Source organism: Mangifera indica, chromosome 11, assembly GCF_011075055.1.
Source record: "Mangifera indica cultivar Alphonso chromosome 11, CATAS_Mindica_2.1, whole genome shotgun sequence".
NCBI classification, from domain to species: domain Eukaryota; kingdom Viridiplantae; phylum Streptophyta; class Magnoliopsida; order Sapindales; family Anacardiaceae; genus Mangifera; species Mangifera indica.
Genome location: NC_058147.1, coordinates 3724980 through 3737142, shown reverse-complemented (window position 1 = coordinate 3737142; position 12163 = coordinate 3724980).

The window sequence follows — 12163 nt, the reverse complement described above, 5'->3', positions numbered from 1 at the left end:
ACACGTAATTTTATCTATAAATAAAAACATAACACGGTCTGTGCAGACATGCCCCTCAATTACTGATGTTAAAGCTCATTTAGGTTGCCACCGACACTAGGGGTAATTTTGGAATTTCATGTTTTAGAGAAGGCAAACGGTGGTACTGCCGTTAAGCCTGTTATGATCATGGCTTGTCCATTTTACCCATCGGACGCACCGTATTCTATGTGCTGGAGTAGTTGTACATTAACAAACTCTCGTAATGAAAATTTTTGGTTGTCGTCACGTGAATCATGATCAACTACACTAGTTTCAAAATTCAAAAACTTAAACCAGGGGCACAGTTTCTGAAAAGGATAAGGGACAAATTTGGAAATCGACTTCGACTGACATTATATAGTATATACTTCTGGATTCCTCGTCGGTGTCAGATAGACCGTCGATCTGAACGACGTGTAGTGATTGGTGAAGATCAAAACCCGCACGTGATAAATAGAAACTGAAAGTAATAATAAAAAGGAAGAGAATAACACGTGGCAACGCGGAGGTCCACGGTCAAGTAAGGACATACAGGCTGGCCAGGACCCACCTTTCGCCGGCGGTGCATGTCGTGCCTCCAGGTATTTTTGCGCAATCCCCGCAACTCTGCCACCTCATGACTCTTTTTACGCTTTCTGGGACCCCATTAATATAATAAGAAATAATAATCCTTCGCATTGAGAGGTCAAAATCAAATTAACAAAAAAATCAAATGTGAACACAAATATCACCAAAAAGTCCACTGGATACGTCCCACAACAAACCATTTGAAAAGGAAGCCGAGTGGAGTAGCTTAGGAATTTTTTTAAGGGAGAAGGACTATTTCTCACCTGATGCATTTTTAAAATATCATCTATGATAGATAAAAATTTATTTTTTTCACTCATGAGTCATTAATATGGATAATATCTATTTGTATAAAGATTAACAAAATCTTAAAATTTATAATATAAAGTTACAAAAATATTTAAGACCTTACCCCATTAGATATGCCTAAACGACATTGGTCTAAAAACTACCAAGTGAACGGCTTCATTGATTATTTGTACAATGATTAGGGATCGTGTTTGGGTGAGCTCAATGACGATGCCACAATTACTAGTGTTTATTAATGTGAATCCGTTGGTCTTGCTTTTTAATTCTATGTTCATTAGTTGGGTTTTTTATTATGAGCCACTGATAAATGGAAAACGTGCCCATGTTTACTATTCTCTTAAGACTTTGTTGAATGTCCAAGTTCAATCGTAGTGCACACACGGTTTACTTCTTCACCAAACCTATATAAAAAACGGAGACATTTTTTAAGTGTGTTTATTTATTTGTTTGGATCCCAACTTAACCAGCTAAGACTGGCAACCTTAATTTGAGGCAAATAGCATCTCTGTGTATTCATTCTCTCATCCATTAAATTTAAAACATTATATTTACATCCAAAAAAATTTATTTTTTTTTTTTTTATGATTGTTCTTTCAGGTTATTCACTCTATTGTATTGACAACCCTTTATCAGTTCTTTCTCTTTCTCTAATGATTTTTCGATACAGAGAAATATTTAAAATTTTAAAATTAATAAAAAAAATTGAAAATACGTTAAATCTTATGTCGGAATAAGTTTTTTGGCCTAGATTTAAATACTAGTACACCACGAAAGTCAATTAAATTGGACAGACTAATTAATGAGGTCAAATTATAAAACATTGACAAATTGATGTTTGTTATGCGCTGGGATTGCTCAAATATTGTTGTACTTGGAGATGCGAATTTTGACAAGCTCCATTTGGCTCCAAGTTGAAAAATAATATATTCGATCAGCACTTGAATGGTGGAAATGATAAATAATTATTAAAACTTAAGATATACGACATAGTTTGGCCTCAAAATTTGTTATTCATGTGTGTTTTCAGTTGTGAGACTTCTCCGCAAAAAAAATGCAGGAGAACATAAAAAAAAAAAAAAATTAGTTGTTTGAGTAGTATACAATAACTAGACATTATTTATACACAAAATTTGAACAATCCAATGAATGAATTTTCATAGAAATCTAGATTCTATGTACATGAATTTCCATATATTTGTTAATATTTGGTTTACACAATTGTCTCTTCTTTTGGTACTGTATATACCATATATACAGAAGGAAAGAGATGATGTATTTGTATATTATATCATTACTTTTATCAAAATTTTCATAGAATAGGTTAATAATATAACAATAAATGATATAAGCTTATGATTTATAAGTTGAATCACTTTAAACATTCTAATATATTTATCATTGCGTGCATAAGATCAAATATATAATTTTACGCACGTTTTGTTAATATAATTTTTACTGTCAGTATTTTAATGCAAGAAGTGCCCTCAAAATGCTCTTTTCAATTTTCAATAATCACTTATCTTTTTTCAATCTTTAATGAAACACTTTTCCCATGGCTCATCGTGAAATAAACTCAAAAAAAATTCTAAATAATAGGGTTATTTAAGTAAATGATAATGTTCTTTTTTAAGAACATCTCATCTTCATTATTAGTAACTAACTTATTGTATCGATTAAGTTATACTTAATAGTGTTTAGTAAAAATATATGATTGAATGATATCATTGGAGGTCTAACCAATTTCATCAACGTCTTGATCCAATGAATGGACAATGTTGCCCCAACAACACCAGCAAGGTTCCAAGTTCCCACCCAACGACCAACTACTACACGGCTGCAAGGTTCCAAAGTTGCTGCCTCTCGTCTCCACTTGCAAAGACACTATTGCCTGGACAACACTATTAGAAACCTAGGTCTTCACCCAGTGGCTAGTTGCTACGAGGTTTGCAAGATCCTAACGCTACTACCTTCCATCTCTGCCAACAGGAACACAATTCTACCCCAACAACACTATCCAGGACTCAAGTTCCCACACAGTGGCCAGCCATTACAAGGTGGGTCTAGAATTGCTTGGCCAACCCCATTTGGTTCTCGGCTTGCTTTTTTCCACATTCAATAAGCTTGCCAACCTTTATTGCCTTGAGCTCCAACTTGCCAACTCCCTCCTCCACAATCTATATTCTCTTTCAAAGAAAGCTCGAGTTGCAGAGCCTTGATTTTCGGCTTATAGCTCTACTCTCTTGTCGCAAACCTCTCCTTGGTCACCTCCAGTTCTTTCCTAAGCAGTTTGCATTCTAGCTTCCGCTTATCGTCGTTCATGATGACAAGATAAGCCTTGTTGTATAAAAGTAACAGCATGCTCAAAAGTTGGAAGCAACCAAAAACAAAACATGTTATTTGATCAACAACACTTGGGAGAAAATCTGAAGAAATTAAAGATTGAAGGAAAAGTGAACTACCTGGGCATTGCACTCAATAAATTTCTCTCTCTCTCTTCCACAAAATCTTCTTTTTGGCAGCTTCTTCAAATCGTTCATTTGCCGCCCCACTCAGAAACAGAGCATCTGCAATGCTTGATGCTACAATCTTCCCTATGTTCTTAGATACCTCTCGGGCCTCTCCCCTCTCTTTTCTTAACAATGTTAATCAACACAGTAAAACGCCAACTTCACACAATCAAAGTCCACAATTAAACTCTTAATCTCACACACCTCCACAATTAACTCGTTGCACCACAATGTACAACACAACAATCTTACAATCAGAACACCTTCACTCAATGCAAATTCCCAAACTCAATTACAAAGAGTGCAAACCCACACACTCCCAATTCCACAAACAAAGCAACTAGTTTACGAACACTTCCAAATTCACAACACGCAAACAATTCACTACTCAATACTATCCATTTCACACAACACACAACAATCGATTCAAACTCCAACTATATTCCCAATTCAAAGCATCAATCGATTCAATCAATAAAATACTTTGAATTTCAGTTATTTTCTAATTCTAATTTACTTCTATACACCAAATGCAATCGCTAATTCAATGGAAATTAGCCAACCATAGCTTAATTTATAAGTCTCCAATCTTCCTTAATTAATCGATTTGACCAATATTCTATGAAAATAATTAATTCAATATACCTAGGACGAGGAATTGCTTATTGGTAGGTTGTAATTTCTCCTTCAATTGAGAAATTTGGTTGCAATTGAAAAAATCCCCAACTGGAAACCATAGGATTTGATTGATGAACAGTATTGAATCTACTTTAAAATCCTAACAAAATTTGACTCAAATTGAATGTTTTAGTGCCTATTTTTACTTGGTCACTTAATTTGTGAGAGCTTTGAGAGAGATTGAAGTGGGTTTGAGATTTGAGAGAGATGTGTGTTTAGGGTATATTCATAAATGTTGCTGCATGAAACGGCTTTCTTTATGTGGTTCAATAACGCATCATCATTCAAAAATCCTAAAATTTTTCATCTAATTTCAAATTGTGTTGCATTACTAAAATTTTAATGTCCCGACATTGAGTTTTTAGACACAATTTTATTTTTAAGGTTCATAATGATATTGCAAGTTTTTGTTACATCAAAATGTTACTATCATAAGATTAACTTTTTGTAATTTTTTGACATTTTCGGGTCTCAACTAAAGTCATGACATTAACTTTTTGGCACAACCTAAATCAAGCAATGTTTGCATTGCCATTGTACATAAAGTGAAACGAAAACAAGAATAGAAAAATAAACAAACATAAAAGAAAGTCATGGGTTCATGTCTTGTATTTTTGGTGGGTTGGTTAGGTGCCGAAAAATCTTGTAGATAGGTTGAGTGTGAGATGTTTTTGTCTAAACTTATCGGTAGTCGATCACATGTTGAACTCTTATTTAAATTGATTTTTGCCTTTTTTTTTTTTTGCCTGGGATGCCAACTAGTTTAACTAGCGGCGAAGTCCATAATTGCCCTATTAGCTTAGCTTGGAGCTAACAAACACGGAGGCTACCACCACGGGTACCCTACTAATACTAACGACTTTAGTGAATTAGACTACCCTGCCTGCCCCGCCCTGGAACATAGAAATAGTAAAATAGGGGTGCAGAGAGACAGACTGCTATAGGAACTTTCTCTTCTGCTGAGTTGGCACATTCAATTGCTCTTACATCAGAAGTCCTACACGTGGAGAATGGTCAACACTCAGCACTTTGATGGAGTAGAACACAACTGTAAATTGTGGGGAAAGACAGAAGCAAAGTAGGAATTGAGTTCAAGTAATTTCGAGGTCTAGCACCCCACTTGTCAGCCTCTTTGTCACTTTTCCTATTCTGATGCCAGCCTCGCTTTCCTTTTCTGATTTCCATTTGCGGTTATTGCTACCTGCATTCTCTAATAAATCTGTGAACAATGTTGAGTTGAGAATTGGATTAATAAAAGCATTTTGCAATGCTAAGATTCTTCTCCATTTTCTTTGGGAAATTAAATTAAATACCTAAAATGTAAATATGTCCAATTTTATCAATATTAAGCGAAAATGCCCTTTCAATGTGAAAAGACCAAACTATCCCTTTAGTAAAAATGAAATGAAATTTGGAAATTTCTCCAAATCCACGCAAACCCAAATGCAACCCACGGAAGTCACACAAACCTAGCACCTGTTGACTTGCCGCGGTAATTTTTGATAGATTTCGCTCATTTTTAGCCCACCAAAATGGTCCAAAAGGTTATTTAATCAATCCTTATCATATTTTATACATTTTAGTACGAAGATTTAAGTAATCGGATGTGATTTTTGAGTGTTTTGGGGCTAGAGTTTTTAATTGAAAGATTTGATGAAATGGTTTGATTCAGTGTTATTTTGGATTAATTTTTTAGGTTTTTGTCTTAAAATAGGTATAAAGTTGATTTATGATGAAATCAAATTAAAAAAATAAAGTTTGGACAGTGAAATTCACCTTGTGTAATCAGCAGGTGTCACCATGCGAAATCACTATTCACCTGGTGAATTTGCATAATGAAGCTGTGGAGATGGTGAGGTGTTTCAAAATTTTCAAAGTTTTCCCACCATGCAAATTCATAAAGTGGGGGGCAAACTGTTGTTTTTAAAAGTTTCCCACCACAGAATTTTGCATGGTGGAGATTGGGGGCAGAGTGATATATTCTATTTTTGGGTCAATTTTTTTTTTAATTTTAGGGTTTTTGAACACATATATTTCAAAATTGAAATCCATTTTAGAATTTTTGAATATATAGATTTCAAATTTTATGTCCATTTTTCTAAATAATACACTTATCTTGAAAATTGTCCTCGTTTTTATTATGTAAGTGATATAATTATAATTTTTTTCTTATCATAAATTAATTTTTTTCAATTTGAATTTAGAAATATGAATTTTCTTCCTTTTGAATGAACCCACAATTTCAAATATTAAGTGAAACTGAAAATTTAAATAGTGTGAAAAACGTATGAAGGTTAGAGTTTATATAAAAGTAGTAAGACAGTATTTTTGATAGTTTAAAAAAATGGGGCATTTTCAGTTCAGTCTTTGAAATAATCATATTTTTGTTGAAGTCCTTGATATGGCGCATTTTCCTTTAAACATATGTATTTAGGGAAATTAATTTAATTTTCCATTTCTTTTTGCCTATTTGTGTGGTGTTTGGGAAGTTGCTTGCTAGAACAATCAGTTTGCTATCACAGGCTTGCAATCCCTATGGCATAACTCCTAAGAAACTTTTCAACATCTGATGGTGTGAGGAGTTCCTTCATAAACTAATTCCTGAAACAAAATTGATATTCCACACTATAATTCATATGGGAAACTACTAAAACCTTCAACTAGTTGTACCATTCCTTGGCCACAGCCAAAAGCAATAATCGCAAGTTCTTTAACCATATGGCCGACACAATATAAATTTCCAATCATCAATCATCTGAGTCCATTAATATAGGATATGGACTAACATGGAGGGCATGATTACCAAGTGAATTCTGAGCTGCTAAACCCTGCAAAAGTTTTAGCAGAATTATAGGAGATATAACCTCCCAAGGATATATCAATTCATTCAGTTGGGCATATTACTGATTTTCAGCAGCATTACCCCTCCAAAATGACACAATTACATCACAGAATGACATGCAAACCACCTCTTATAAACAAACTGGATTCACAACCCAAACACCCCAGAGAGAAGTTAGATGAAAACCCTATCAATTCATTAGCTTATGTTGCAGACCTTTAGAATAGAAAATTCAGACTTGTAGAACAGAGAATTCCAGCAGAAGAATGCCTCTAGATAGATTTCCAGAGTACTCAAGATAGCAGATCTCTCACAAGAAAAGAGTCAAAATAAGATCCACAACTTTCAAAATGTAAATTCAACAAACCAATTGTAATTCAATACTTAATGTCTGATTATAGAAATTAAATCAACCAATGCAAGAACAATCCAATGGATCAAAACAACAGAACAACAACAAATAAAAGGACATAGCAACATAACACTAAAGCAATTAAGTTACAAAGAACTCCTAGGAATTTAATCAACTCTGGAAAGTCTTCTTCACCTCGTCTCTTCTCTTCATACTTGTATTTATAGGTAGCCTTTCTATTCCACTTTCCTCATGGCTGCCTAATTTCTTGCTCAATCTTCTGCACACGTTGGCCTCTTTCCCACTAACCCATTTCCTTCCAAATGACCAGGGACACTTCCAGCCACTTGTTGCACTTTCTCCACTGCCAGCATTTCATCTGAATTTTCCAGAATATCCTCATCAGCCTTGCATCTCATGATACTTCCAGCTGGATCATCTTGTGGGCTGCCCTTCTGGATTTTTGTTTTGGGCCTGCGAAAATAAACTCTGGAAATGAGGCTTCCATCAGCTTAACACTTCAATTCATATTCCTTGATGTCCTCAAGCGAAAGCCATTAATGACAATTTGTTTCTATACATAATTGGACTTAAAACCTTGTCATCAATGCAATCTTTTATGCGCTAAGTTATAAAAATATTCATAGCAGATTGTGTGTCTGGAAACCCAAAAAATGAAACAAATTAAATTGCTGGGCTTTGTTCTTAAGCTGAAGATAGTGAAAACAATGTAAGTAACAGAATTAGAGAATTGTTACCTTCTGATCAACTGGTAACAAGATAACAAGTGAATGCATTTCAATATCTGATATATTCTCAGATGTTATCTACCAGAAACCATATTATAAAAATCAATTGCCTACATTGTATCATCTCATACGCTTTCTTTTACAGGTAAAACACTGATTTAGAACATGCCATCTGACACATTGTTTATATCTTCTATTCGGAAGAATCTCATAGATTCACCCAGCCCATTTGTTAATTTAGGCAATCAGAACCAAGTAAAGCAATCAAGCATGGCCATAAGAATATCACAGGTTTTCATCACCTTATTCAACACAAATATAAATACCCCCGACCTTATTAATACAGAACAGAGTGTCCAGTGTCTGTCCCATTTACAAAGACAATTAAGAGATTTGGCTCAAAGCTAAAGATTTTGACATGGTATAAAGTAAAGATGCCTGAACACATTTGACAAAACATATCAAATTAAGCATCTGTTATACATAAAATGCTAGTGGATAAGACACTCGGGAATTCACTGTTGGATCTTTTTTAAATGATACTGGATTTTATAAGATAGCCCATCAAGTTCAAACAAAAGTGTTCACAGAAGAAAAAAGGCAAACTAACCCAATTACAAGTAACACTTTATATATATTCTCTTACCAACATATATAAACAAGTTGACGTATTCTCATGTGATTGGAAGAATTAATTATATATTTTATCTATAGTTTATAATCACTTAATCATATAATGATACATCATTTTATTTGTATATATTAGTAAAAAAGTGTTTGTACACAAAGTATTACTCATCTGAATAAGCTCACAAATTACAATCAAAGATTTAAGTTTAGATACAAAAATTTTGCATCAGAAAGTCACCCTAACATGGGCAATATTAGTGGCCTTTTATAGGGATTTGCCCAATGTTCATCACATTTTTTTCCCTACAAATTGGATTATTCCTACAAGAGCAAAGGCATAATTAAGGGTTCATGTAATGTCAAACACCATAGACACTACTGTTCCTTCACAATTCAACCAAATAATATTCCATCATATTTTAACAAAAAGGAAATTTCTTGGCTTGGTTGCTTTGAATAACCATGAAAGCTACAATTTTGAAAATTCTAAATATGATGGAACACACAACCCAATCAGACAAATGAGATGAAATGAAGTCACTTGTAGATATCCCTACAGCGCCTTCACCCCAATTGCTTTCAAACAACGTTAGGTGAGCAATTATGGCACGATGCGAAAGAAAGTCCAAAAATGTCATTGACCATATCTTTTGCCTGTAATTTAGGCAGAAGAACTATTTCCCACCCAATTTTTAATGTCAACACAACATACCCTAAGTTTTAAAAACTAATAATTTTATCATACTTAAAGTTTTTTAATTTTAAAAAGTCACATTTTCTCTACACCAAACCTAAGATATTTTTTTCACCTCTCTGACCACCATTTTCTACACCAATGACTTTTCTTCTCCACCTTAAACTATTGTTGGCTCTGTCTCTTTAACTCTCCAGTCGAATCCACTCCTCGACATCACAAGATTTCATCAAACCCAGATGAATCATCATCTAGACGATTCGTCTAGATGCATCAACAGCGCCAGACAATTCATCTAGAGCTATCGACTCATCCAGATTTAACAAAATCTAATACAATTGATGAGTGGTTCCAAAATGGTGGTCGGAGGGGTAAAGAATAAAACTCTAGGTTTTGGGTAGGAGAAGAATATGACTTTTCAAAATTAAAAAACTTTAAGTAAGGTTAAAGTAGTTAGTTTTTTAAATTTTGAAGTGAAAATATAATAAATTTTATATATTTTTTAATATTATTAATAAAATAACCATTTTATCCAAACCTCAACTAAAAAATTTTAATTACAATTGATTTATGAGTAAGATTTGGAGTTTTTTAAATTCTGTAAGTTTAATTTAGAAAACACATTCAAACTTGAGTGGGAAATACTCCTTTGGCCTGCAATTTATCAGCAAACAACAAGTACCGCTTCAGTGAATAGTTTTTTGCAGTTGCCAAGATATGCCTCCATAGCTTTTCTAATAATTGAGCAAGAAAACAAACTAACCATATATTATTTTTTTTTTCTTTTAAAAATAAATGAAAACAATAAAATATACCTCATCAGACATAAACGGCGCCATAACAGGCACATAAGCAGCCCAAATGGCGGAAGCGGTGGCCGGACACGCTCGCCTCTCAAAACAGTTAGCTCAAAAACTGCTTTGGCTTAATCAGGAAGTGATTTGAATGCCCTTTGAGAAGCAGATTTCACTAAGACTCGTCCAAGAAGACCTGAAATTCAACAAACGCGGCCTCAAATTCAAATTTCACGTACATCAATAACACACGAACTTATTTATTATAAGGATTTGAGGGGAGTTTGGCTCAATTCATAACTTGATTCTAATAAATTCGAAATAATCATGATTCAAGCTTGAATTCAAAATTATTATGATTAGAGTTGGGGCAAAAAATTAACTTTGAATTTTTTTTTAAATTTATACTCTCCAACAATAAATTAAAGGAAATATAAAAAACTAAAAAAAAAAACTTATTTATAAGTAACCCTCATTATTATGATGTCAAATCTGTATGTATATGTATTTATATACAAAAAAATATATATATATAATATTGTTCTTAACAATTACCCTGATTAAAAATGACAATGGGTCTATCAAGCAGTATTGAGTTGATTTTGATGCAGTTTAATAAGTCCATGTGTTAATGAGTTAGTCAGATTGAGACTCACCACTTGATGAGTCTTCATATCATATTGATCGTATAAAAACTCATAACTTGGGGTATGACTCAAAACTCTAAGGGAAAACTCTCATAAACCCTTAGCGAGATGACCTATGTGTTTTTTTGGATGATTTATTAAATTATAATTTTTTAATTTTTATTAATATTTAATTAAAATTTTAATATATCTCATGGCTCGCTAAACTTGTAAACCAGATACAACCCTTTTTCCTTGTACCGAGCCAACATGTGCTTGGGCTAAAAATTTAGGGGTTGAGTTGAGGCAAGTCATAAGTCGACTTGACTTCTTTAACACTTCTAACTCTACCTCATTATTTTTAAATTAATGATTAATAAATTTAAAATTAATAAATCTTACAATATTATATCAAGCGTAAGTTTAACGTTTGAGTTTGACTCATTCTAAACTTATCAGATTTAAAATTTATTTTTCTAAATTAAACCGAATTCAAATAAAAGCTTGTACGCAATTAAGTTTGAATTTGTTATCGATAAATTCTAGGGATATTATTAAAATAATTTACTTTTGGCCCTAAAACAATAATTAACAATTCTAACATTACACCAATATAATCAACAACTCTAAATAAAAAGATTTTTGTTCACATCCGTATCCTTCCAAATCTTAAACTAAACCTAACCCCCATCTACCTTATGCTTTATTGGCAATATCTCAACATCATTACCCAATTTTAAATTCGGTAAACAGATTATCTTTATTGTATTGATTTATGAACAATTATTTTAGTAATTAGAGGGTTTAAACTTTAAATGGGGCAAGATATGTTATCAGCTTTTTTTAGCCAAAGGACTTATTCCCACCTAACTTTTGATGCGTTGTTGAAGTTATATTCATAGAGTTTAAAAAAATTTAAAATTTCACTCATCGGCCAACCATTGTTAAAATTTTATATTAGAAGTTGAGATAAATTTGTCGTTTTATTAATAATATTAAAAAAATATAAAATTTATTATATTTATCCATTAAGTTTTAAAAACTAACAATTTTATATTTGTTTAAAAGTCATAATTCTCTCCTCCAAACCTAAGGTTTTTTTTCCTTTATTTCTCTCGTCATCATCTCCAATGTCGACAATCTCTTCTCTTCATCCTAAAACGTTGACCGGCGTACGATAAGACACTAAGATCTTCTCTCTTTAGATCTCTTTGTCGAAGAAGAAAAGATCTAAAGTAAATCGCTTCATCTCCAATGAAGAGATCTAGAGAAGGGAGACGCATGTCAATGTTTTAGAGCAGAGAAAGGAGGTTATCGACTCCAAAGATGATGGTCAGAAGGGAGAAAAAAAACCGTAGGTTTAGAGGGGGAGGGGGGAGGAAATATGAGTTTTC